The sequence below is a fragment of the Armigeres subalbatus genome, chromosome 2 (genome assembly GCF_024139115.2).
Source record: "Armigeres subalbatus isolate Guangzhou_Male chromosome 2, GZ_Asu_2, whole genome shotgun sequence".
Classification (NCBI taxonomy): domain Eukaryota; kingdom Metazoa; phylum Arthropoda; class Insecta; order Diptera; family Culicidae; genus Armigeres; species Armigeres subalbatus.
In genome coordinates this window covers 458994887-459022726 of record NC_085140.1, presented here as the reverse complement: position 1 = coordinate 459022726, position 27840 = coordinate 458994887, and the positions used below count along the sequence as shown (strand labels likewise).

The window sequence follows — 27840 nt, the reverse complement described above, 5'->3', positions numbered from 1 at the left end:
CTAGAAGTTACGTATTGCCATTTATATGGCTCTCATTCTAAAGTACTATTCCATGGTAAATTCAACAGTGCCTCTGTACCACTTCGACCACGGAATGTTTTGACGCCTTTCTTGCCGCCATTCTTTCACGTCCAGCGCGGAACGAAAATTAGTCTTTTATTGTTGTTCAAGTTTTCACATTTTTCGTTTCATTACATTAAATATTTTGATAAGGTTTTTGTATCACATAATGAGAAGAACATTAATCTTAATTCTAATTGCATAAATATTATTGGTAACAGCCATCACAAACTCCTGAGTGATCTGTCGATGCTAAGGACACCGAGAGGGTTCCTAGATCGAGTTACACATTCTTATCTCCGCTAGTTCTGCGTTGTCCCTTTCACCATATTCCGCGCCAGATTCTGGCTCACAAATTGTGAAGAATATTGACGTAAGAAAAGCGACGGAGAATGGAATGAATTTGAAGACTCAAAATAAGCTAGCTATGCTAACCAGAAAATCAGTGTTCTTATCTTCATGTCACTTGCTGTTATTTATAATTAAAATTAACATTCGTAACTTTTGCACAAGTAGTGAGGGGAAAAATGACAACAGTGGAGAACAGACTGTAAATAAATATGCTTGATTAAGTAAATGCGGTTTGATCTTTTTATTCACGATATACCGAATCACAATAAAACCCTAATGAAAGAATCAGAACATGTTCATATCTTATTTTCAAATTCACGTACGCATAGTAGAAACACAGACAAACAGACGTAACACTAGAGAAATTACCATCGACCATGACTTAAACGATCTTTTTGAATATGATTGATTGCGTGTTTCAAACCAGAGGCGCTAGCGTCGTATTCCTTCGAGTTTGACATTTCACTCAGCGCCTTATGGTGACAATGTTATGTAAAACATTGTTTCGTGTAACATGCTCGCAAGATGGTGGTAGAGAGTTGGATGAATTTTCAAAAAATGTTCTAGCTGTTACGTCTGTTTGTCTGTAAGCAATGATAAGAAGATATGGTAAAACGCCAGGACTATCGCTCAAGAAAGCACAGTAAATTTACCGCGCTTTATAGTTATTTCTGAAAACTATTTGCGTTCTACCGAAATCAAATGGTAAAATGTATTTACTGTTACCTTCGGATATGGTAGCGTTACCATATACCATTTTCTTCCAGAGTTCAGCTCAAACCTCTGAAATAATCCGTGTTTCAATGAAACTGCAATATTCGCGATTGTAGTGATGTTCTCGAAAACCTCCTCAATCGCAATTTATGATGGTTTCCTGATTTGGCGCACAATGCCAGCTAGCACTCAACTCTGTTTATGGCGACTGAGCGTTTTAAGAATAGACGATACGTTTAGGTGCGTCTTGACAGTTTTGCCATAGGAAAGCGTCAAAACGCACGCAAACGTATCCATTCTGACTCCGTCTTTACTTTCTCGTTATTTGCGGATCGCGGAGTGTTTGTGTAGATTGCAAAACATTTTGATAAATTCGTATTAAATTTCGATTAATGCCTTCGCAAACTAGTTAAATTGTTCAGCAACAAGTGCATCATATTGTTAAGAAAGAAGTGAAGTGAAGTGTACGATTTGTTGGAAAAATTGATTCGAAAATTCGCCGGAACTGACATGAAAATTTTGCAACCAGCCTGGGTTCATCACGATGGTAAAGTATTCAACGAAGGTAGGGTAGATGTATCAGAGATCGCAGTTCTCAGCTTGCTCAGGTCTAAATCCATTTTTATTTTGTTATTGCGGGTATATTAAATTTGTGTTCGATACCTGATGGTTACATTTGTATGCTTTTTTCTTGTCAGGTCAAATATTCGATTAAAATTTACAACAGATGATTCGTTTGAAAGCCTTTAAGTATGATATCATGTTAATGGTCCCAATATGTTCGCTATAAATTGTAAACCGCAAAATATAATTATGATACTGTGCTTCTCCCAGCTTATTATTAAAGTTCGATTTAATGAGGATTTACTTTAAAAGGCAATATTTTCCATCGATATCCATCCTGGTGGCGAAAATTTGCTACAGGTGGGCAGGAAATGATTCCGGCCGGTCGTGATCTGGAACCTGATACCGGTGATCAGCGGGAAGTGTGAGAAAAACAAGAATACCTGCGGATGCTTTGTCAGATGGACAACCACCTGGCGTGCGTGAACTGTGCCGATGGAGTGGCAGGAACCATGTTGGCATCATGCGCGGACGATAAATTGATAATGATCTGGAAGAGGTGCCGTGAGGAGCTATCGGATCCGCCAAGATGGTGGAGCATTGGAGGTGTATTGCCACACTCCGGGGTCACTCGGGGATGTTCGATTTTGGTCCTCGCAGGATCAATACATTGAGTAGCAGCGTTGACAATACTGTCATTATTTGGGACGAAAGAATTTCCGTCGATTGTACAGGTGATGAAGGTCACACTGGGTTAGTGAAAGGAGCTGCGGATCCGGTTGAAAGTTTGTTCTTCGCAGAGCGATGACAAAACTTTGAAAATTTAGAAGACATCGAATTTTACATATTTAAGACGGTAACGGAGCCGTTCGAAGAATGGAGGAACAACGCATATTCTGGATTTCTATCACCCGATGGCCAGTATTTGGTATCGGCTCACGCCATGAACGGAGAGGTCCTAGCAACAAATCATCGAGAGATGGTTGAAGTGCGACAAAGATTTCGTAGGTCATCGAAAGCGGTCACCTGTGTGAGGTTCCACAACGCAATTCTACAAAAGAATGGCCTCAGCACTAATAAATCTCAGCAGTATTGTTGTTTGCCGTTGATCTAGGGACAAGAGTTGTCCGTTTGCTGAAGCTCATAACGTCCTCTTGTGGTTATTCATGATCTCTTTCAAGATTCGATCCTGGATTTAAGCTGGAGTCACAATGGATACATTCTTTCTGGCTTGTAGCGGAGACGGCCACGTGGCATGTCTACAGTTCAGTGCCGAAGAGTTGGGACACCTTTATCCGATGATGATCGGAATAGTTTGTACCATCGAATGTACGGCAAGAACATCACGTTGGATATGAATGGTCAAATCGGAAAAGATTCTCTAATTGAGAATGCCGAGATGCTGAGTGCATCTCAATGCGTTGACTGCCCCGAATTACCTCAGCTACCGCAAAGTACACCACCGCAGCTGCCACTAAATAAGCTCAATCGCTCTGCCCTCGTCGTCACCGGTGGAATTCAATCGTCTGCGTCAAGACAGCCAACGGCCACATTCTGAAGCAATCGAAACCAAGACGCTGATGGCAAACGACGGATTACGCCCATGTTCATACCTCTAACGATGAAGGATGCCGATCCGGAAGTGGCCATTTCCAGTAGCACTGCCAGTAAAAGCAGCATCGTGACCGTCGAAAAGTGCCCGAATCTGTAACGTCTATCTCTGTCGCCACAAACGGAATAGGCATTATTCGAAAACCTGGCGGCCCAGACTGCCGAGCTGACAGTCGATTGAAGAAGTGAGTAAACAAGATCCGCACCAGGCCGTGCTATACTGCCATCAGATCCTGCGACCACAATCGCTTTGCATAGTCCGGAGAAGCTTTCTGACCATTCAGCCAGTTTTGTCCGGAAGGCGTCCCGGTACAAGGCGGGTATCAAAGCCATAGGAGATTATCGAATACAGAAGTTACAACGAGAGCTGTGAAAACTGGGCTACGTCCGTTGGGAAAGTCAACTTGATGAGTCTTCCCGAGCAGACAAAAAACTTGGGAAACGTGATCGATCGCCGGTATGCAGTTTGCAGTAGCGAAGAGATTCGTTGCTGTGCAGTATGGATGGGCATAAGGTTTCTGGAATTCAGAACGGATCTCCGATCGCTCGGTTGCGGAGTTTGACCAGCCCGGTGATTCATAGTAGTTTGTAAGTAGACGAAATAGTTGCACATTCTTCTACCATTTTTACATCCCAATTTTTGTTTTATTTCGATATATATTTTAAAATTCATTTCTGATTCATTTTCTTTTTTTATAATAGTTGCACAGAATTAATTATCGATTTTTTTCGAGTGCTGATTGTCGATTAGGCGCAGTTCTTAACAGAGAATTGTACGTTACGTGTATGGGATCTGAACGAGCAAAGTATCTTCCTAGTAGAATGCGTCGGACATTATGGGAAAACAGTGAATATAGAGAATTCGATGATCTGTTATTCAATCATAAAACTTTCTTTCAATTACAGGCTATGCGACGCTTCTACACGTCTCAGATCAGGGATTCCGTTTGTCATCTTGTCCAATGGTGTCATCATTTTCATACAGCAAAGTTGGAGCTGGCTAATAACCAACTCCCAGATCCATAATGCGCCATGGTTCAATGATCCCAAAGTGGGGTCTATTGTAATCGCAACTTGAAGCATTCCTATTACTACGGTTCAATCGTTCTCTAATTTCCAACCGGCTCAATTCCAGATCTTTCATGAAAAGTAAGTTTTGCTTTAAGTTCATAGACCCATTATTATTTCCCTTTTGGTTCGAATACAACCTGGCAGAACGAGGCAATTCTCTCGTTAGGAGAACCAGATCAAAATTGCCGAAATATCCAATCATCAACGGAAGTGAAACATCATACCAATGTTGGGCTTCAGCTGGCCAGCAGCACGGCACGAAGAAAAGATCCGTACAGGTGCTGGATAACCCATCGGTCTCCTTTCCGATCCGCTTGACTAGTGCTTTCCTGAGTCTCTATTCTGGGATTCCAAGCACGATGCTGGAGGAAATTCTTCTGCAGCTCAAAACGCAACCGAAATGGCAGCGAATATATATGGAGTATGCGGATCAACTCAAGCGGAACAGCGGTCGAAAGGTCCACTGCCGCAGAAGCAGCATTGACGAGGAGATGCTGATCGGAGGCGCGGTCAAAGCTACAGCCTCTGTAAGTACAATTTTATTGCACTGTAATAGATATCGCAATGGGCGGAGCTACTGTTTATTGAAAAGGGTTGTGACTCTACGACAACTGACAGCCTTTATTTTTTTTTCAAATTTTCTCATAATTTTGTAGTTACATAATTTAAGGTATTTACCAAGGCCTTTATAAAACAAAAGCTATCTACATTAATAATTTGAGGATGTTCACAGTAATTATGATCGATAGGATATAAATATTTCTGATATGTCGTTGATTCTGGGCGGTATTGCCAACTGTATTAGAAACAAGGTTATCTCTCTTAGACCTGTGCGCCGATCTACTTTGAGCCGGCTTTGCTAACGGCGCGGTTCAAAATTATCCTTCAAACAATTCGTCGGTGGGTGACGAAAATACCTTCTATAAATATTTGCTTTTCGTGCCCTAATCGCAATAAATATAATTTATATAGTACATAGGTACGCTGTAAACCTACTCCTTTGGGAATACCATGAGAAGAATCAATTAAGGTTCCTTCAAAATTATTTCAAACTTTCATCAGGAATGAAATAGAATGCAGTTTCCTACAGTGATTTCTCAAGAATTTTTACTTGATTTTTCTTCATGAATTCAACAATAGTTCATCCAGGAGAGTTTGTAATTCCTTGTGAGAACACTAGTAAAAAATCTGAATGTATGGCTGACGGCTGCAAAGCAAGAAGGTACGGTGTAAGTTTTTGGTACTTCACTCTGCCTATGAGGATAATCGTTAGTTTACTTAGTCTACTTAGAGACCTCACAATTAATCTGTGGAAGTTCTTAATAAACACTAAGCCAGACATGGCAATTTTTAAATGGAAATGTAATGTCAACAAAAGTTCAGATGAGAAATTTCCAGCAGGACATACGTGAGAATTCTACAGACATTTCCTGGGAACATTTCCATGTGTTTCTTATCCAGAAAATCTAAGATACGTATTATTCATTTCTCAGAATCTGTGGATAAGGGAATCCCAAAATCCTATAAGAAATTTAAGGGTAAGTTCAGAACTCTGAGAAAATTTATGGATATGGGAAAAAAACCAAGAGATTGATAATTAATTTCCCAGAATTCATGGAGCCACTGAATTTTCTAGAATTGCTGAGGAAGAATTTGTACGGAATTCAAGAAAAAATACATTTTGATGGAGTCTAAAGTTCCCAAAAAATCCTTGAATTCTCCATGATATATAAAGATGTACATGGTACATAATCAGAAGTACTGTTTGTTTGTTTGTTTGTTTGTTTGTTTATTACTGACACGTTACACTAGAGGGGTGCATTTGTGTCAAATCAGAAGTATCAAGGGATTCCCCATAATTCATAAGGCAGAAAAAAAACCTGAGTTCTACTAATATGTGCTTCCCAGAATCCCTGAAAAGGAGTTTGCAGAATTCTGGGTAGGATTTGGACAGAACTAAATAAAAATGAAGTTTCCAAAATTTCAAAGGCAAATTTTTTTTCTTTGAGAGTAGTTCCTCAGAATTCTGTAGAAAGAATCGATGATGGAGGAGTTTCCAAAATGAATTTTCCAGATTTGAGAGAACAAACTTTTCAGAAAGTGGTTTCTTAAAAAATTATCAGAAGATTTTCTGGTCGTACTAGTTATAAAAAGGTGTTCAGATATTTCTAGCTTCGGTTCTATGGTTCAATGTTGCTTATCAAATCGCATCTGTTTACATCAATATGCATATGTAAAATCAGATTTCTTTAAAAAAGATACCATATCCGGTGAATTAGCGGCATAGCGTGAAAATTTTCTTGTGGGAGAAGGGGAATTCTTATATTGAGTTCGATCAAACAACTAAGAGTTATGATTCTGCTTGATATTGTGACCTCCGTCGTTTAAATACAATGGCTCACAAACTTTTCATTTCCTAAGTTTCTTTCGAGCAAATAAAATAATAAACACAAAGTACCATTCCCTAATTTTTACGAATAATTTTAAAGGACCCGTCCCTACCGACATAGAATAAAAATGGATATTCCTTCAACATTTATTGCATCCCGGTTCATATAAAAATTCCCTAAGTTTAGGTCTTGATCTACTTCAAAGCTGCTAGCTTTTCTAAATCGTTTATTTTGATTGTGTTCTTGTTTAAATGAATTGGATGAACGTTCAACAATGTTTCCATTTCAGTTCATCCAATAATTCACTGGAATTTTGGCCTTAAGGTCTGCACGGGTATTCTTATAGCAGTTACCTGTTTTTAAAAATTGACAATGTACCTTATAATCTATAGAATTAAATTGGATATGCCCTCAAAAAGTATATTATTCCATATCCTCTGAGAATTTCCTTGGGATATAATACGCCCTATTGACTGTTTTTTTCTGAAGATGGTTCATGCTCTGTGTGATCCATATAACTAAAATGCATAAGCCTTGAATATGAAGTCAAATGCTATTTGATTCAAATGATCACAAACAGCGAGATATTTATTCCGTGCCGATAGTCTGAACGAGCCAGACGTGTGCTGCTTGTCTCATCGCGGATTGTGTTCGGTAGTGAAAGGCTATTGTGTGCTCCTACCTACGGATCCAGGCGATCGCTGTCGGCGAGTGAAGTAGCTGTTTTGGCGACGCCAGTGAAGCAGGTATTGTTACTGCTGCTACCTACAGCAGCAGGGGCAGATAAGGGCAAACTTTTATTGTTCTCCTTCTGTTTGATACAGAGGACTGCTTAGAATTAATCGAATTAGTTTTTAGTTTTTTTCTAATTTGCTATTAGTTCTGTTAGTATACAAAATTATCTTCCACCTTGGGGGTGAGAATGGAGGAGGAGACTGGAGAAGGCAATGTGCCTGCTAAAGATGGAGGGCGCACTCGATTGTACCATGCGGCTTCGCTCTGGCCTGGGTTGTTTACTGGCAGAAAGTAAAGCCCAGATTTTCTCGGCATTAAACGAGATTTGACGCGTCGTTTTCCTCGAAGCTTGATTTAACAGATCAACAGGAACAACCACGCATCACCGCCCCATACCAGTGGCGAATAAATTGCTGGCGACAGGGCGTACAATGTTGAATATATGGTATGTCCCTCGCGAGAGGTCGAAATTGAAGGTGTGGACTACGCAGCGAGCCTGACTCAAGGATGTACTGCGGAAAAGGCCGCCTAAAGAATGCAATCGAGTTCGTCAGATATTCTGGACTGCGGAATTGCATTCAGCAGCCACGGTAGATGGAAAGAAGGATATTCCAAGTCAGGTTCGCTTGGGTGACGTTCGCCGGTTCGATGCTCCCAAAATATGTTGATATGAAACGTATTTCCGGTGCGTCTTTTGTGCCAAGGTATTTAATTGTACCAATTGCAAACAACTTGGTCATTAATGCCGAGTTTTTGGACAACAAACCACGTTGGGCAATAGCAGGCATAGGAGGAATCCTGCCAGCAACAGGCAACAAAATGCGTGGTTTGAATCTCCCCATGGTTTGCAGGAAGCCGGTGACAAAAAGCGCACCCAAAAGTGAAGCGCTCGTTGGTACAGCGCTCCAAGCAGTCGTGCGGAAATGGTTAGTCGAAGACACATCCGCCACAGCCACTGCATCGACTGGTTATCAGCCACCGTTCGTGTAAGTGATTATTATGATTCATATCCATTGATGAATTGACTGCCGTGATATGGATGATCCTGCGGAGGCACGTGCCCGAAAAGAGGAAGCAACCGTCTTCCCTGGGATCGCGCCGCAAGAGAACAAAATCATCCAAAGCTAAAATCTGAAGGTAATGGGTTTATTTAAAATCCGAAGCAACCTGTCCTCACTCGCTTCTTTTTGATCTCAGTTGTAAGGCATTCCCGCCATTGTTAAAACTGATGTTTCGAAGAAACATCCGGCTAGGAGAATCAACGAAAGAAAAAAGTAATTGCACTTCAGTAAAGTATTCCGTCCAAGCGAGGATTGATTCCCTTAGACCTTGTGGACTGTTTTTTGAATTTATTCAATATTCGAATTCATTGAGGCCTATCAGATCCTTTTCATACCAACAGTGGGTTATCTGAAGCAATTGACTGTTTCATGGCCCTTCTTGCAGGAATTGTATCTTTCGATGGATAATACGGCCAATACCAAGATACAATCACTGTGCTGCAGTGGAACTGTCATAGTTCGAAAAATAAATTAGACGTGTTCAAGTTTTGATTCGCAATTCTGATTGCGATATATTTGCACCATGAAACATGGCTTTCTTCTGAAGATGAAATCAACTTCACGATTTTAATTATTCGCCAAGATCGGATGATCATTATGGTATGTTCTTTGGGGATCAAAAATGCTACTCCTTCTACAAATTCCCATTCCACTGTTAATGGCCTAGAGGATCGCTTGCCAAATAAATGTAAGAATAAAGATCTTTGCATAGCTCCAGTGTACATTCCTCCAAATGCCTCTATTAATCGTCGACATTTTTGGAGCGCAGTCTCCTCCTATCATCTCCAGTATTGATATTGGGTGATGAACGCAGTTTGTATTGGTTGGGGCGAAACGTATGACGATTATAGAGCGTTCTTTCGATTTGTGTGACGATTTCAATTTGAATATTTTGAACACTGGTGAAGTAACTCGAATAGGACCAAATGGTCAACAAAGCCGTATTGATCTGTCTTTATGTTCAAATTCACTATCATTAGATTGCACGGAAGGTAATTCAAGATCCCCATGGTAGTGACCATATGCCGATAGTCAAATTAAGAGTGGTTATCAATAATCTGAGCCAGTTAATGTTCTTTTCGATCTCACGAAGAACATTGATCGCAAAAATTTGCATCGGCGGTAAAATTGGTATTGAATCAACTGATATCTTCCACCTTTGGATGAATATCGATTCCTTACTGAGTTGATTCAAAAAGCGCACTAGAAGCTCGAAACGAGCGTTCCAAGTACATCTGTCACGAAGACCAGCCACTCCTGGATGGGATGATGAATGACTAAGTTGTATTCTGAGAAATTGATGCGTCAAGGCCTTCCGTAAACACGGAAGGTCTGAGCTTTTGAAGAGTATTTGAGGCTCGAAAGAAAACTCAAAAATCTTCTCAAGGCAAAAAACGTAGCTACTGGCGACGTTTTGTCGAGGGACTATCACGAGAAACCTCAATGACAACATCTTGGAAAACGGTCGCAACATCGGAACCGCATTTCCACCAATGAGAGTGAAGAATACTCCAACGATGGATATTCAACTTCGCAAAAAGGTCTGCCCAGATTCCGTACCAGCAGAACCGCTATTTCGAGAATCAGTCACGATCCCGGTTCTTTGGTGGACCATTACAATGCTGGAACTTTCTATGTCTCTTCTTTCATCGGATAACTCTGCTCCGGGATGCGATAACATCAAATCAATCTTCTTAAAAACCTCCCAGATATCGCAAAAGACGATTACTTGACCTCAGCAACTGTTTCATGGAGTCAACTGATGACCCTGAATGGCGACAGGTCAAAGTAATAGCTATTCAAAGCCTGGAAACCAGCGTCTAATCACAATTCATACCGACCGATTGCCATGCTATCATGCATGAGAAAATTATTGGAGAAAATGATCCTTTCAAGAGTCGACCATTGGGTCGAAGAAAATGCATTGCTTTCAAATACTCAGTTTGATTTAGAAAAGGAAAGAACAAACGATTGTCTAGCGTTGCTTTCTTCAGATATCAACTGGCCTTTGCGCACAAGGAGCAATTGGCTTCGTATTCTTAACACATTAAGGGCGCTTTTGATTCAGTTTCCTAGAAGTACTGTCAGACAATCTGCACAGTAATGGATTACCCGTTATTTTGAATAATTTCTTGTACAATTTGTTGTCAGAAAAACAAATGAACTTCATACTCGGACTCTGACACTCCAGAAAAGCTACATGGGCCTTCCTGGGATCATGTTTAAGTCCTTGCTTTATAATTTCTATGTTAAAGATATTGATACTGTTTGAAGGACAATGCAGCTCAGACAACTTGCAGATGATGGTCTCTAAGAGGTCCATGTGCGCTGTCTTAAGGACTCATTGTAAAGTACCTAGATAATCTGACTGTTTGGGCCAGACATCTAGGGATCGAGTTTTCACCGCAAAAAACTCAGTTGGTTGTGTTTACTAGGAAGCGGTACCCAGCTAACTGAAACTAAAACTGTTGAATGATGACATCAACCAATCTTTATCTTCTAAATAATTTGGGTCGTGTTGATTCTAAATGTCTTGAAACTCCATTTTGAGTATTTGATAAAATGCCGGAAAGGATCCTTTCACGTTCTACTCCGGAACATGGTGGGTGCTCACCCGAAGACCCTCATAAAACTCTATAGAACGACTATTCTCTGTTTTAGAGTATGGCTCTTTTCTGCTTCCTCTCAGCAGCTGATTGCCACCTGATCAAATTGAACGAATTCAGTATCGTTTTGTATTGCCCTTGGCTGCATGCATTCGACGTCATAACATGAGCCTGGAGGTGCTTTTGCTGGAGTCACTCCTTTAAAGACCGTTACTGGGAGCCTCACTTAGAATACTCGTCAATGTGGAAACAAGTAACACACTTGTCTTAGATAACTTCGATAAAAGTCTGAACTGACTTGTCGTTCAATCTTTAGAGTCTATCTCAACTACATTTTCAGATCTTTGTCTTCCGTTATAATCCATCGAGTTCACTTCACCACAGACAATCAATTGTATCGATCTGTCCATGAAACATGCTATTCAAGGAATACCAGATCATCTTCGACAAATATATTCCTTCACTTTTTCTGAAAAATATGAACATGTCAATTGCAACAACAGATATCATGATGGTTCTCGCATCAACGGATCCACTGGCTTCGGTGTTTTCTTAATAACTTCAACCACCTTCCAAAACTTCAGGAACCGTGTTCGGTTTATGTTGCTGAGCTGGCAGTCTAATTTCTGTTGGGATTTTCAATCAGCCTAGACCATTATTTCATCTTCTCGGATAGTCTTAGTTCATCGAGGCATCGGTCGATGAAACCATACTACGCATCTTACTTTCTTACAAACCTGAGAGAGCAGATGCGTGTTTTGTCGAAAGATCATTCAAGATTACCTTGTTTGGGTCCCATCTCACTGCTCAATCTACGGCAATGAGAAGGCAGACTCCGCAAAGGTGGGCGCAGGAAGGTGAAGTTATGATAGACAATTCTGAGCAACGAGTTTTTCCATTAGTCCGCTGCAGTACTCTTCAAAGTTGGCAGAAATTGGACACACAACATTGGACGTGGCTATTTTCCATAGTTCCAAAAGTTTCTGGGCGAGCGTGGTTCAGAGGTGAGGACTAAGTCGAGGCTTCATTCGCGTGATGTCGAGACTTTTCAATCACTATTCACAAACGATCTGTACAGAATAAACCTTGTCGATAGTACCATGTAGGTGCGGAGCCGGTTATGAGCATCGATACTAGTTTGGTCCTGTCGGAAAATGACGCTCCAGAGAGCAATATTGGATACCCTTGTGGCCGAGGGTAAAACCTTCAGGGAAGTTCGGTGTTTTGGGAGATCGTGATGTGTCTATATGCGAGGCCATTTATGTTTTCTTTGTGCTTCTATATCATCAATATTTTGTTTTTTTTTCTTTCTTAAAGTTTTTTTTTTCTTGCTTTTGTTCCTAGAGCCCTAAGCTCTTGCCATCCGGAAGATGCTCCCAGTCAATCACTCCCTGAGCCGACGACACGCCACATCGTCTGACGCCAAATCCCGGATGAGAAGCTGAATTTCCTGATCCAAATCCTAACCCCCCCTTAAACATTTAACCACTCGAGTCACAGAGTACGCTGGCTTTCTACCCCTCTTACTAACCGTATAATAAAATGATATTGATTATATCATACAAAGAACAATGGTCCGTAAAGTGTTATACACGCCTGAGCCTACCAAATAAACGAAATTGAAAAAAAAAAACAGAGATATTTTAGACAGCGGTAAGATGCGTAGCTATGCTATCAAGCTGAGGGTAACTGGGTCGAATCCGGTCTGGTTAGGAAACTGTCGGAAGCTTCAACCTTGCATGAAAGAAGAATCGCCAGTCCCATAATGATTGCAAAATTGTAACGTGATGAAACCAGTTATCAACTGTGGATGTACTTGATGAGTAATGAGCTGCCGGTCGGTAATGTCCTGAGATATGTAATGCTAATTAGAAGATCTAACTGCATCATTTCTCTGAAAGATGCAAATAGATTCGTTATGCGTAATGGCCTTTCGACCTGTTTAGACCAATTCTAGAAAATTTTGGCTGGAATGGAGCAGTAATTCAATTGATCTTTCCTTGCGTGTCGTTTTTATTGCTTCAGTCGATTCTCAAGGTCAACTTTTCCCAAGAACTCACATTTTTTTAAATCTTTTTATGTTTCATTATGCGTATAGACGATAAAGCCTGTGCTTCAGAGAATTCTGGCAGCAATGATTCGTTTGCGTTTGACTCATTGCGTCATGTGGTCACGCATCCACAATTTCACAATTTAGCAACGCTTTAACCACAATTTTGTTGCTATGGTGCTATTTGTTGACATTTATTGAATATTCATTCATTCATTTCATTTATTTAGTCTACATCTATACAGATAACACTGAATCAACAATTTGACGCCACAATACACGGTTCGAGGCCGCATCTCTCCATCCTCGAATGCCCCAGCTCGCCAAGTCGCTGCACCTGGTTCTGCCCATCTGCTCGCTGCGCCCACGTCGTCTCTGCACTGCGGATCGGAAGCGAACACCATCTTTGCAGGGTTGTCTCATTTCGCAACATGTCCTGCCCATCGTACCTTCCGGCTTTAGCTACCTTCTGGATACTGGTCGCTTAGAGGTGGCGAGCCTCTGGTTCATTTTCGCCGCCACACACCGTCTTCTTTGCACACCGCCAAAAATGAGTCCAGCACCGTTCTGAATACCTCGAGTGCTTCAAGTCCTCCTCGAGCATTGTCCATGTTTTATGTCCGTAGAGGACTACCGGTCTTATTAACGTCTTGTACGACACATTTGGTGCGGTGGCGAATCTTTTCGACCGCAGTTTCTTCTGGAGCCCGGTACGACTTCCACAGATGATGCGCTTCGTATTTCACGACTAACGTTGTTGTCAGCGTTAGAAGGGATCCGAGGTAGACGAATTCTCGACCCCCGTCGAGGTATCCCCGTCTATCGTAACACTGCTTCCCAGGCGGACCCTGTCGCGCCCGGTTCCACCCACAAGCATGTACTTTGTCTTTGACGCATTCACCACCAGTCCAACTTTTGTTGCTTCAGTTTCAGGCGGTGTACAGTTCGGCCACCCTTGCAAATGTTCGGCCGACAATGTCGCATCCGCAGCAAATGAATTGATCGATCTGTTGAAAATCGTACCGGCTGTTACACCCGGCTCTCCGCAGACACCTTCTAGCACACAATGTTGAACAACAGGCACAAAGTCACCATACCTTGTTCTGTCCGGCGCGATTCGAAGAACTGGGGTTCGCCGAGATCTTCCACAGTTTTCACACCATCCACCGTTGCTTTGATCAGTCTGGCAAGCTTCCAGGGAAGCTGTTCTCGTCCATAATTTTCATAGCTCTACGCGCTATACTGTCGTATGCCGCCTTGAAATCAACGAATGATGTTGGGACCTGGTATTCACGGCAATTTTGAAGATTTGCCGTACAGTAAAGATCTGGTCCGTTGTCGAGCGCCTCAACGAAGCCGGCTTGATAACTTCCCATGAACTCTGTTCACAAATAGTGCAGACGACAATGATCCGGATATCACTTGTAGGCGGATTAAGGATGGTGATCGCTCGAAACTTCTACCCAGTTTGTCGCCTTTCTTGTAGATGGGCATATAACCCTTCCTTCCACTCCTCCCTGCTTTGTTTTCCCAGATTATCAGTCAGTCAAAGGCCAGCTTTTCGCCCATCTTGATGAGTTGCCAGCTGATATCATCCTTACCAGCCGCTTTATTGGTCTTTAGCTGTGAATGGCATCCTTAACTTAATTTATTAAATATATTAATCATCTTTTGTGTAGATAGGGGCGTCAAAATTTCGCCATGGGGTAATTTGCAACTGCTTATTTTCATTGATAATGTTCGTTTTATAATTGAAAGTTTACACTACATTACTTCTACCCTGTTTATAATTTCGTAAAGCTATCCCAACAAATTTTTATTGTTAACAAAGTAACTTTTAAGACTCATTCAAAAACGGTAATTTATTATAAAAAGTAAGGCATCGTAAATAACATTTTAGACGTCTTTTACTTTACGTGCAGTACAGTTTAGTATACAGCATTAATATAGCATAGTATTTCGATCATATAGAGTGGTGAATAATTGTTAAATACTTGATTTTTTTCAAAAATAACACAAATGAAAAAATGCTTCTTAATCGGAGTAAAATGAGCAATATCATTGGCACTGGCTAAGCCGGCAACATATTTCTGTGCGGTTGTATTAGAAATTTAAAAAATGATGGTTCGGCGCTACAAAAGTATCGGTAAAACTAAGCAGTGCCCACAGACAAATACTCTGGTGGCAGTAAAATAACACGGATCTTCGAAAAATAGATCTGCAATTGAATATTGTGTTCTACGCAAAACTCTGAACTGGTACTTGAAGATTCCGGAACAAGACATTTGTAAAATCATGATGCTGATCAATACCCTGGCCCTAAGGTACCTTTGACAAAATGCGTAATGGCGGATATTTAATAGTTCCAATGAAAACTTTACAATAAAGATATGATTGAGACAAAAAAAGTGAATTATAAGTTAAGAATAGCTTCTAAACTAAAATCTAGAATCTGAAGATTCGAAGCACCCATTTAAGAGGCATGAATCCTCGCGAATCTCAATTTTAAAGGTACTGCATGACACTCGACAGCCTCCTTTTAAAAACCTTAAGAGCTCTCAAGTCTCTTTCTAAAGACCTGAAACCCTTCAGCTCAGAACCCTTTCAGACCCAAGTCTTTCAAGAAGCTTGAAGCCTCCTTCAGAGACCCAGCCTTTGCACGAAGCCTCTTCGAGTCAAGCTCTTTCAAGAGGCTGGAAGCCTTTCAAGAGGCCGCTTCAAGAGGCTGAAGCCTCCTTCAAGAGGCCTTGAAGCCTCCTTCAAGAGGCTCGGAAGCCCTCACAGGCTCAAGCCTTCAAGGGGCCTGAAGCCTCCTTCAAGAGGCCTGAAGCCTCAAGAGGCTCAAGCCTTTCAAGAGGCTCGAAGCCTTTGAGGCCTGGAAGCCTCCTTTCAAGAGGCTGTGAAACTTTCTTCCAAGAATCTTAGAAGCCTTCTTTCAAGGGTCTCAGAACCCTTTTTTCAAGAGTCTAAACTTAATTTGAATTGGAAAGTTCCACGAAATAACGAGAATTTCAAACAACTTTTTGGACCATGTATATAATGGAGAGCAGGGCCAGACTTTGCCGGAAGGGGGCCCCGGGGTCATGGCTGTTTCCTGTTTCCTGTTGCAATATGCTTGCGTTCACATTGCCTATTTTCGGGTACTGTACCTCCCGTTTTCCTCCACTCTATCTAGCGAGCTTTCAACTTGGCGCGCGAATAAAAATCTACCCAAGACAGCTCATGCCAAAAACTGACACTTGCGGTGCTCTGCAGCATGAATTTATCGCTCAAATAATTTACGGCGCTCCAATTATTAAAATTCAATAAAATTACTTTACATTGTTCATTTTTCCTCTAACAAATGTATTGATTAAAATCATGTTTAACATATTTTCCGAAGGATGGCAAAATTACCCAAACGCCGAGCCCGAGAAAGTATTCCATAGTCAATATTAAATTATAAAATTGATATGCTACATGACATTGTCCAAAAAGTGGTAAATGCTGTTACATTTCTATTTAAAAAAAACCAGATTAATCCACCTAGCGGCGATGATGTCTTTCTCGTCATCGTAAATGTACTAACATCATAAGAAAAGTCAAAAAAGCACTTTAGGGGAATAGATCAGTATAGAAAATAATTTTAAAGAGTACAAACAGAGATTTTTTTGAAAATGATTTATTAGGCGGGATTAGAAATTCAACAAACATTAAAAGTACCCACCATCTCCGGAATCATTTCAAGAAAAAACTTGGCATTTGTCATTAACAATCAAATTAATAAATGTATAATGTAGATAATCAAAATTCCCTAACACTCTAAATGCTATAAATTTAATTCTTTTTCTTTATAATAAAAATGAAATGGTCTGTGTTCGTATCTGCATAACTCAAAAACGGCTGAATGGATTTTTTTCATTCCTTCAGAAGATATATTCGTTACCGTTTCCGACGGGTTTATATGATATTTCCTCATGCTAAAATCACGAGTTAGGTTGAGTTAGTTTGAAAATAAATATCACTTTTGAAAATTTGAAAATTATTTTGAGAGCTGCTGTGAAATTTTCTTCATGATTCTACTTTTTCTTTTGATGATGATTCATTCTTCTCCTAGCGTATGGAAAATGTTTATGGATATATTCACGTCGCTTGACGGTTCATTTCAAAGTTTATCCATTCACATACAGAACGCGCTGAATTTCTCATCCCACGCGCTGAATTTCTCATCCCACATAATATATATTATGTGTACAGTACATGAATGTGAGTGAGCGTTAAAGCGTCACTTAGGCCAGTGGAGGGCGTGGGGTGCTCTTCATCACACCACATTCGCAAAGGATTGTAAGGAAAACATCAACAATGTTGTAGCAAGTGGCTATATGTTGTAGAACAATTTAGTCACGATTCATGAAAAGTGAAAACAAATTTGCCCCTTTTGCGAACCCATTCAAAGAAAATAGAAACAAACACTCAGAAGCGCAGATTCCTGGAAATAACCATTAGGTAATCTTTGTATATATTCGAATTAATCGTTCCTATCGCCATGATGAGCCAAAAGGCTACAAATTGTTAATGCTATTTTTATAAATATTATTACATCGACGTTCAGCTCATTTTCGCCGCGCCGCAGACTTCGGCGAAGTCTTTCATTTCGCAGTTAGAGCTCAGCTCGGCCACAATAACACTCGATCTCAAGCGATCAAACCAATCACGCAAGGTGCTCAACGGATAATAACATGAACAACAACATCAACGGGGTGGTCGATGGAGAAACGATAGTAGAATATTCATCTCTCGGTAAGTGCATATTTTTATATATAACCAGGGCTAGTAGCGATTAGTTTTATGTATTTTTTTATGAATATAAAACATATATTAGTAGCATATAGATCGAGAAGCAGGCTTTATCAAATGATTAAACTCCAAGTAAAAGTAATCTCAGAATAATTAAACCGTCTAAGACGAATTAAGTACTGTCCATTTAATTCCACTAGTTAATTTTCGTTATCTTTGCAGATACGTATTTCGACCACAACTAAGACTTTGTACGGTCGTCTTCCAGTATCTTGTGCCCGGCTCGACTTACAAGACACTGAAGACTGTTTCACAGATAACGAGCTCAGCTACATATCAACAATAATTAGTCAACAAATGAACAGTAACTAAATCGTGGGCTCAATTAATATACACTCCATATAAAAGAGCTTAATATATTTTTCAGAATAATTAGTCAGATTTCACAAACCTTACATCAGACACGTACTCACGTATTCAAATTGAACACAGTTTCGTGTGAGAAAGCAAAACAAAAATTCCTTTCTTGAACACTAATGTACTTTTAAAGTTTATGCTTGAAAAAGAAAGATACCTAGATGTTTAAATTTTGTTTCTACTCGGTTCATTTTCCCTCAACACCTGTTCGATAGTTTTTATGTTTTTGCCTTGTGTACAAAATGATTTTCAATTTGAACATTTTCAACTCTTCAGTGATTAATATTATTTAAAAATTGTGAAACAGTGAAATCTAATCTAAACGCAAATCTAATGAGACATATTGAAAGCGCAAACTATCAGAAAAACAAAGCTTACTGTAGTAATAGTAATTGAAACAAATAGACAAAAATGTGTAATGGTAGAAAAAGGTAAAAAAAAACTTTATCAATTCGCTAGACAGTAATTAGCTACTAGCCCTGTCCAATAGATCTATCCTAAGACGGTGACCTTGCCTTAACCCTTGACCGATTTGATATCTTCAGATTCAAAAGTGCATGAACTTATCAACGCGGCTATCAAAGTTCGCAACAACGCCTGCTGTCCGTACAGTAATTTCGCGGTGGAGCTGCATTGAGAACAAATCCGGCGAAATAGTGACCGGATGCAATATCGAGAACGGAACATTCGCACCCAGTGTCTGTGCCGAGCGGAATGCCATCTGTAAGGCAATCAGTGAGGGCTACCGTGAATTCGAAGCGCTGGCCGTGGTGGCCTACCAGGAGAAGGAGTTCACATCACCGTGCGGTACCTGCCGCCAGACTTTGTCGGAGTTCTGCGCCAAAAACATGCCGATTTATCTCGCCAAACCCTCGCCAGCACGCGTCATGCTGACGTCACTAGACAAGTTACTGCCTCATGCGTTTCGGCCAGATTTTCTACACAATTAAGAAAGAACGGAGGTGGGTTACAAAGATAAACAAGCAAAGCAGAAGCAGTGCGACTTAAATCATGTGTTAGATAAATATTTGGTCGGGGTTTAGCCAAAGCGAACCAAGCGGCTTTTAGAATGACTTGTGATTATTTTGTTCGCAAAAGGAAAACGGAAAGTATTTTATGTCAATTCATGCGTACATTTGAAGCAGGATATCCTCAGTTATGGTGTTGAACGGTGTCCGATGCGATTTGTGATTAATTGAATCTGTTACATTAAAACTTTGGTAGAAAAAATAGAAGTTTTTCATTGGCGCTTGGTGTGATTTGGCTGAACCCGGACCATTTAAGAAAAATATCAACGTCGTACCACACGTTCATTACCATATAAAAATATATGTTTGTGCTTGTTCATTGGATAAAATTAGAGATGTTCACGTGGTTAAACCACAAATTTGCGGCAGGCTATTGCGCCACATCCCTCTAAAACGACCAGGGATGAGACCGCTGGCAGGGAAAACCTTTTGCAATTCTTGAGGTATCGCAATAGTCCATGCTAATTGGACCAAACACATAATATATATTTCATTTTATTTTTATGAACAGATAAAAAAGTTGTTTTATTTTTAAGAACATTAAGAGTCGATTACTTCAACTCCGCTTAGTCTTTAAACCATGTTTAACCGTATGGGCAAGTACCACCTAAGAGCCCTAAGAAGTGGATATCGTGGTCCGATCGTTAGATAGTTAACACACAAAATTAATTTTTTTTCATCCATTCAGTTATCCCATCATCCAGTTGAGAAAAAAGTGTCTGAGAAAGCACCCAAGCATGATCGCTTTTGAGCAAATGCTTTCTCGATGTCGTAGACAACGTTGTGTAGAAAAGTCACGGTGGACTTTCCATTGGTAAGCATGTTGATTAACATGAAGGGGTATGTTTGCCAAACAGTCATCACGAATGTGATGATCGATAATACGTTCTAAGAATTTCAGAAAAAATGAGGTAAGACTATTGGGTCTAATACTCAGCTTATTGGTCGTACAATAATTAACTAAGCACTTATGGCGGGAGGGGGCCTGCCATTTTCTTACGTTCCATATAAAAATGATTAGTATGGGAAAAATCTTACATGGGGGGAGGGTGGAATGAAAAACCCAGAAATAATGCTTACATAAGTAGCGTACGGCCACTTAGTCGAGCACCTCCTCCTTTTGGAATAAACTTTACAGTGACATTCGCCAGGATATGGGAATATATCAAGTAGCAATGCTCGAGAAACCTATCTAAAGTAGAACTGGATGAATCCCATCCTCCCCTCGAGATTTGTAAGGGGCAATATACTGTGTGGCAATGCATCGATTCAGTAGTTATGATTCTACCAGCTTGAGCCTAAGACCCATAACTACATGAAAGAATATTAGGAACATCCGAAGATTCTATATCGACATATCCTAAGTGTTGCGTTAAGTTTTGATAAATTTTGTGAAACTGGCAACACTGGCAATCAAATGTATGCATATGCTCTCATACTGAAGAAATAGTATTTGATTAGAATAGTTTAGAGTGGCGATGGGGCCTGTAACTTGTAAAGTGTGTTGAAACTAGTTTGTAAGTTATTTCATATAAATGTTAAAATCAACAATAATTAATAATTGGAAAATAAATTTCAGCTTGGAAGCTGTGTGAAATGGACACTGCTGTCAAAAACGTTTCTTTCAAGCCAGGAACAACCCATCGCCACACTAAGTATTCTTGTTATTCTTGTTATACTCAACGCATCCCTGGGCCGTGGTAAATCTACGTTGCATGACACTAGGCAATACGTTTACACTGCTAGCTTAAATTTTCAACGTGACGATCACTACATATATCGAACTCATGAAATCAATGTGAACTCGACTCGTGGAAAACTTATTCCAGATTATCCGAGGCTTGTGGTAGACCCTTTATCATAACGGACCTTTCCATCCACTGACTGGTAGGAACGAGCGTCCCGTCCTCTGCTTCAGATCCATAAGGGGTCCGAAACAGTTCAGTTTCAGGGTAGTAAACTTCTGAGAGAATAGAAGATAGAAGAGGAGAGTGCGTAACGGCTTGTTGTACGCTTCCGGCTCTAGCGATTGCTATGCTACCGTAATTTAAAAAAGTGATGTATACGCCATTTTCCAAAAAATGGTCTTAACGAGTAGTACTTATCGAGCTCATTAACAAAAAAACCCTGATTAATCCACCTAGCGGTGATGATGCCTTTCTCGCTCGTTCAAATGGGTTGACAAACATATTAGAAAAGTCTAATATAACACTAAATAGATCTTATTTTTCAAATTTGTTTATGGCAGCCCTTACTTTGCACCGTTCAATGTGGAAAAACGATCCATAAATAACATCAGAATGTTCCATAAAACGCTACCTCAAATCCAAAAAATAGCTCAGGCTTATCAATAAAGAAAAATTTTAAGATCCATAACTAAGCATAACTAAGCTAAAAAAAATATATCAAATAATTGTAAAATAAGTATGTACCTTTAAAACATGATCCAAGAAAACAATATCATTCCTGCTATTTTCCCATGAACGTATGACAAATGATCCATAAATGTTTGGAAAATTATTCATAGAAAACTACATTTAATAAAAAAAATACAATTTTGCGCAATTTTTATCGTGATTATGATCCATAACTTCGGTGATATGATCCATAATTTTGGTCAATTGACAAACTTTTTCTGTTTTGAAGTCAGAATCCAGCTTAGGCTTCTGACACCTTCTGAAATAGTATGATTCTTCATCATATATAGATAAGAATTCATTTTTGGCTGATGAGCAGTTCCGTTTTTGTCAATGCCATTTAACCACTTTTCAATTAAGATTTACGATTTTGATCCGACTTAATAAAGTCTTAGAAGAATTCTACTAGGGTTGCTTTTCTTCATATAGAGAGCATTTCGGCATTTCTCAGCTTCTCCCACATAATCCGAGTGCTATTTGAAATCTTCAAACAGATATGTTGTCGCTATGAATGGGTTTCCAATTAATTGGTCTCGTGAAGTCCAAGATTTAGGATTCATGTATAGCATGAATTAATTAACTATCAAAACACAGAAGGTATGCAAACGAAAAGGTACGATTATAGTTAGTTAAAATTTATAGAACATCAAAACCATTTACTAAAATAAATTGTTTTATTTTCAAACTAATTGTTAGCCCAGCCATGTTTTTACATATACTGTGCCAATATGAATTATTTGCTGCAACGCCAGGAAGAATGCATTACAGTGAATTCAAATCAAATGTTGAAATTGATTCTGAAGTTGCTTCCCATGCACACCAAAACATTATGAATATTAGGTGACATATCTGACATCTGACATTATGACACAAAAGCACATGACGTAAACTCAATCGTATATGTTTTCAACGTCAGATGATTTAAATATGCCACGGAACCTAAACACAGCACAGGTGCGTTGCCGCACGAATGTACAAGCAACCGATGATCAGTGCAAATTGAGTATAACCTGTTATACTTCGATCATTACATATCCAAGAAGCGGAGAGAGCCTAGGGGTAACGCGTTTGGCTGTCGCTCAGTGAGTCTATGTTCGATGCTCATTCTGACTCTCTTTTGTTTAATGTTAAATTTAAACATTTTTAGTTAATACCAATAAATTTTATTCATTTTTTTCCATAGCTCAATACCAAATTTTAAAACGACTTATCTGCATTTTTTAAACGAAGATAAAAACATAGATTTGTCAAGTCTGAGAGACGAGAACACTCCATGCAATCCAACACCACCAACAGCTAGCCGAAGTATTTACCTATATATTTAGACACACAAGGATGTTAACGATCATTAAGTATTTTGCGTTCGATCATTTAGTAGTTTGTCAATAACTCATTCCAGAAGCTGAATTTCAAAATATGTTGTATGGTGGACTTCTGATGCGAAGGTTTTTCTATATATCTGCCTAATATATCGATGTTTCAATTCCACCATTGAAGGAGTTACAGTGTTAGTTGCAGTGACTTATACCAAATGATAACAAAATTCCAATCATTCAGTATAAGCTACTGCTACTAGCTCTATAGCTCTATTACCAGTATAATTGAAACATCGAACTGTTAGGCAGAGTTGTAGATAAACCTTTGAATTAGCAGTCCACCATACTACACATTTTGAAATCTAGCCTCTGGAATGTGTTATTGACAAACTACTAAATGATTGAACGCAGATTAATAAATAATCGAAAACTTCCTTGAAGTGTAGATATGTAGCCTACATGGCTTTTAATCGAAATAATGAAACTTTCATGTTACCAATCTAAGAGAAAATTAAATTTCAGAACCCGAAAATCAAACTATTTTCGGCTAAAATGTGTTTTAACGTTTTAATTATCATTTTAAAATTGACGCCCTATATCCCTTGCCGGGTGAAATAAAAAGCATCATCCGGCCCCCATTTTGTTTACATTTATACTGACTAATAATAACGAATAAAAAAATAATGTTATTAACAGTATAAGTTATTACAACCTAGTGTTTCATCTCTGTTATTAATTAAATTAATACAATAAACTGTAGGACAGAGCTGTCGAAAAATATTCGCACCAGAAGTCCACCATAAAACACGTTTTGAAATTTAACCTCTGGAATGAGTCATCGAGAAACTAAATGATCGAATTTAGATTACTACATGATCCAAAACATGTTTGGATTGTAGAAAAGTTTGGATACATTTTCATTGACTTGCAAGAATGAAAAATTTTCTCCGAATCCTTCGAAACTCAGATTTTCCCACATAATCCCAGTACTATTTGAAATCTTCAAACAGATATGTTGTCACTATATGAATGTTCAATTAATTGGTCTAGCGAAGTCCAAGATTTAGGACTTATGTATAGCATGAATTAATTAACTATCAAAAACCACACAGAAGGTATGCAAGCGAAAATGTAGGAATAATACTAAATTAATATTTATAGAAAATCAAAACCATTTACTAAAATAATTTGTTTTATTTACAAACTAATTGTTAGAGCATCCATGTTTTACATATACTGTGCCAATATGGATTGGATTGGTGGATTCAAATTAAATATTGAAATTGATGTTGCTTCCCTGCACACCAAAAACACTATGAATATTAGGTGACTTATCTGAATGAATTGACACAAAAGCACATGACGTAAACTCAATCGTATATGTTTTTCAACGTCAGATGATTTAAATATGCCACGGAACCTAAACACAGCAGCCGGTGCGTTGCCGCACGAATGCACAAGCAGCAGATGATCAGTGCAAATTGCGTATAACCTGTTATACTTCGATCACCAATCTTTCAAGAAGTAAAGATAGCTGAGGGGTAACGTTCTAGGCTCTCACTCAGAGAGTCCTGTGATCAACGCTCGTTCGGCTCTATTCTTTTTTTTTCAAAAACATATTTTCTAGTATAATACCAATGAACTTTAAACAATTTGTATTTTCTCTAACTCAATACCAAATTTTTAAAACGAATTCTCTGCGTTTGTAAACAAAGATTAGAACATCGATTCGTCAAATCTAAGAGGCGAGAGCACTCCCACGCAATCCAACACCACCAACAGATAGCCGAAGTCTACACCTTTATATCAGGCTACATATCTACACATGTTGTTTAATCGAAATAATTAGACTTTCGTGTTGCCAATCTAAAAGTGGCAGTGCGAGTTGGCTCTTGTTTCGGACGGCGGGACGATCGCGCGATTTGCCGAAATTTTGTGTTTTGCATTGCGCGGCCGGTAATAAAGTTAACCAGTTCAGTGCGTGTTGGCTCTTGTTTCGGACGGCGGAACGATCGCGCGGTTTGCCGAAATTTTGTGTTTTGCATTGCGCGGCCGGTAATAAAGTTAATTAGTTCAGTGCGAGTTGGCTCTTGTTTCGGACGGCAGAACGACCCCGCGCTTTGCCGAAATTTTGTGTTTTGCATTGCGCGGTCGGTAATAAAGTTAATTAGTGCAGTGCGAGTTGGCTCTTGTTTCGGACGGCGGAACGATCGCGCGATTTGCCGAAATTTTTGTGTTTTGTTTTGTTTTCCTTAGGACGGTTCGTAAGTAAATTGATGAATATATTTTATTATTTTTACAGCATATACTGTTATTGACAAACGCTCTATATTGTCGAATAAAGCTCCCTATTATTCACCTTTCCCACTAACACAAATTTTCCTTCCTGAGACATCTATGAAGGTAGTATGGGTTCCCTGGATCTTCACTAGTAGATGTTGAACTAACATTCCTTCCTTCCTTCCGTGATTGTAAGGACGTGGCCAGGTATACAACTGCTACTGTTTAGGAAAGGTACTAATCCCAAGTACCAATTTGCGACAATATACAGTAGATTGCTCAATTGAGCATTGTATAGCCACCCACGATTTGTACAATCACATATGCTATGCTATGCTATGCTTTCGTGTTGCCAATCTAAAGTAAATTAAATTTCGAACCTGAAAAATCCAACTATTTTCGGTTAAAATGTGTTTTAACGTTTTAACAACCATTTTAAAATTGACGTCCTATATCCCTTGCCGGGTGAAATAAAAAGGCATCATCCGGCCCTCATTTTGTTTACTCGCTTTCGTCAGGGCCATGCGGTGTGTTGGTGATGCTTCCTTCTGCGATATTCATCCGACGGCAAGCGAATGAAGCGAATGCAGTGCCGTTCGCTCCCGCCGAAATGTGCTTGCATAGCGTCCTCACGCACATCAGCTGCGCTCCATACGCTGATTGAACGCCGCTGATCGAACTCGTATGTAGGGTATGCGAGCGCATGATAGCAAAATAATAGAAAAATGGGCCTGATTACGTTTAGTAAAGAGAAACGTTATTAATTATTGAACACATTTCTTTTCGTTAAAGGTTACCCAAATAAACACTTATAAAGGCGATCATGGCCTCAGTGGAGACAATGGGGTCTTAATAATATTGTTCATCATTGCATTACTTAACGTTTGCTTTACTTGAAGCGACACGTTGTAATTGTGCCATTATGAATATTAATTGAAAACAATAATTTCTCCAACAAATTGGTTTTCCTACCTATATACTGCCGCCGCAAGCGTAACTGTTCCATATTTTCTTCCATGCAAAATCAATATTGGACGATTATGCTTGCGACGGCAGTATAGTGGAGCTCATATTACCTCCAAGAAATTTAGATTAATTATTAAGACGAAATGAATCCAATTTCATTTCTAGCAAATTCAAAGTTTGTCTATTTGTTAATGCATTAAAACTATCAATTTAGAATTATCAAATATATATTTTCTTTCATTGATTCAATAATACTTCCAATATTGGCACCGTTACCCTAGCAGAGTGAACTCTGTGGCTTTGAAAAGAAATGCACACATACTAATTTGATAAATACTGTACGACTTCGGTTTACTCATACCATGTGTGTTCCGATAGTTTTGTGGTATGGCAAGCGCCTTCCACCCCAGAGGTCAGAAGTTCGAATCTAGGTGTATTCAGTTGAGAACATTTTGCTATTTTTTATTCATAAAAACAGTTTTTGGCCATAACTCCAGATTGCGATGAGCTATTGATCTAATTTTCAATAGCAAACAATGGGACTGAATTCCGCGTCGTCTGCAACTTGTTGCGAGCAAATCGGACAATGGGAAGTTCAAAAAAGTGTGTCTACAAAATTTGTACACATACACACATACACACACACACATACATACATACACACATACAGACATCACCTCAATTCGTCGAGCTGAGTCGATCGGTATATAAAAATCGGCCCTCCGGGCCTCCTATCAAAATTTTGTTTTTGAAGCAATATTATAGCCTTTACGTACACTTAGTGTACGAGAAAGGCAAAAATGGAAAACATGCATGTTGTGATTTGGCGCTTTCGTCACTTCCTCAGATTACGACAGTATGGAACCTATTTATTAGAGAGTTGTTTGTAGAGATAGAAAAGGTTGTGTTTCGTTATAGTTTAGAAGAGTTTGAAGGGAAACGGTTGAAATCCGTTTTCTGGTGATTGCTATGGGGCAGTAGGGGCAATATGAGCCACCCTCAATTTGAGCTTATTGACAAGTTTTATCATGTAAAAGTTATATGATCTTTGAGAGAATGCTCCACATATGCCTCAACCATTAAAATTCAATTCAAACATGAAAATACACTTGAAAATGTAAATTTTTGCTGCATAGGCAGAATTATTATAAGATTTGAAGTTAATAAATTAGGTTTTGACATAAAATTGATTAAAATACAGGTCAAAAATGCATCTCTATCAAAAGATCTATTATAATTGTATATTGTGCACACATGTTTGTACTGATAAAAATCAGAATTTATCATAAAACTTTTTTTTCAAAAATCCCACACTATGAGGCAATATGGACATACCTGCGCAGAGCAAGATATTGGGCCTTAATATGCGAATATTTCAGAAAATAGAACAGAAAAAAATGACTATTGACCAATTGAAATGTGTCTGT

At 39.2% G+C, this 27840-nt stretch overlaps 1 protein-coding gene and 2 pseudogenes across 7 annotated transcripts in view; 2 read left to right on the top strand and 1 right to left on the bottom strand.

Moving 5' to 3' along the window:
• Window positions 1-27840, bottom strand: part of LOC134213840 (protein HIRA homolog) — a 296687-nt gene that overhangs the window by 253815 nt on the left and 15032 nt on the right. The gene's annotated exons all lie outside the window — the stretch shown is intronic.
• LOC134216936 (protein HIRA homolog) lies at window positions 1636-17927 on the top strand (annotated as a pseudogene).
• LOC134218297 (cytidine deaminase-like) lies at window positions 17897-19725 on the top strand (annotated as a pseudogene).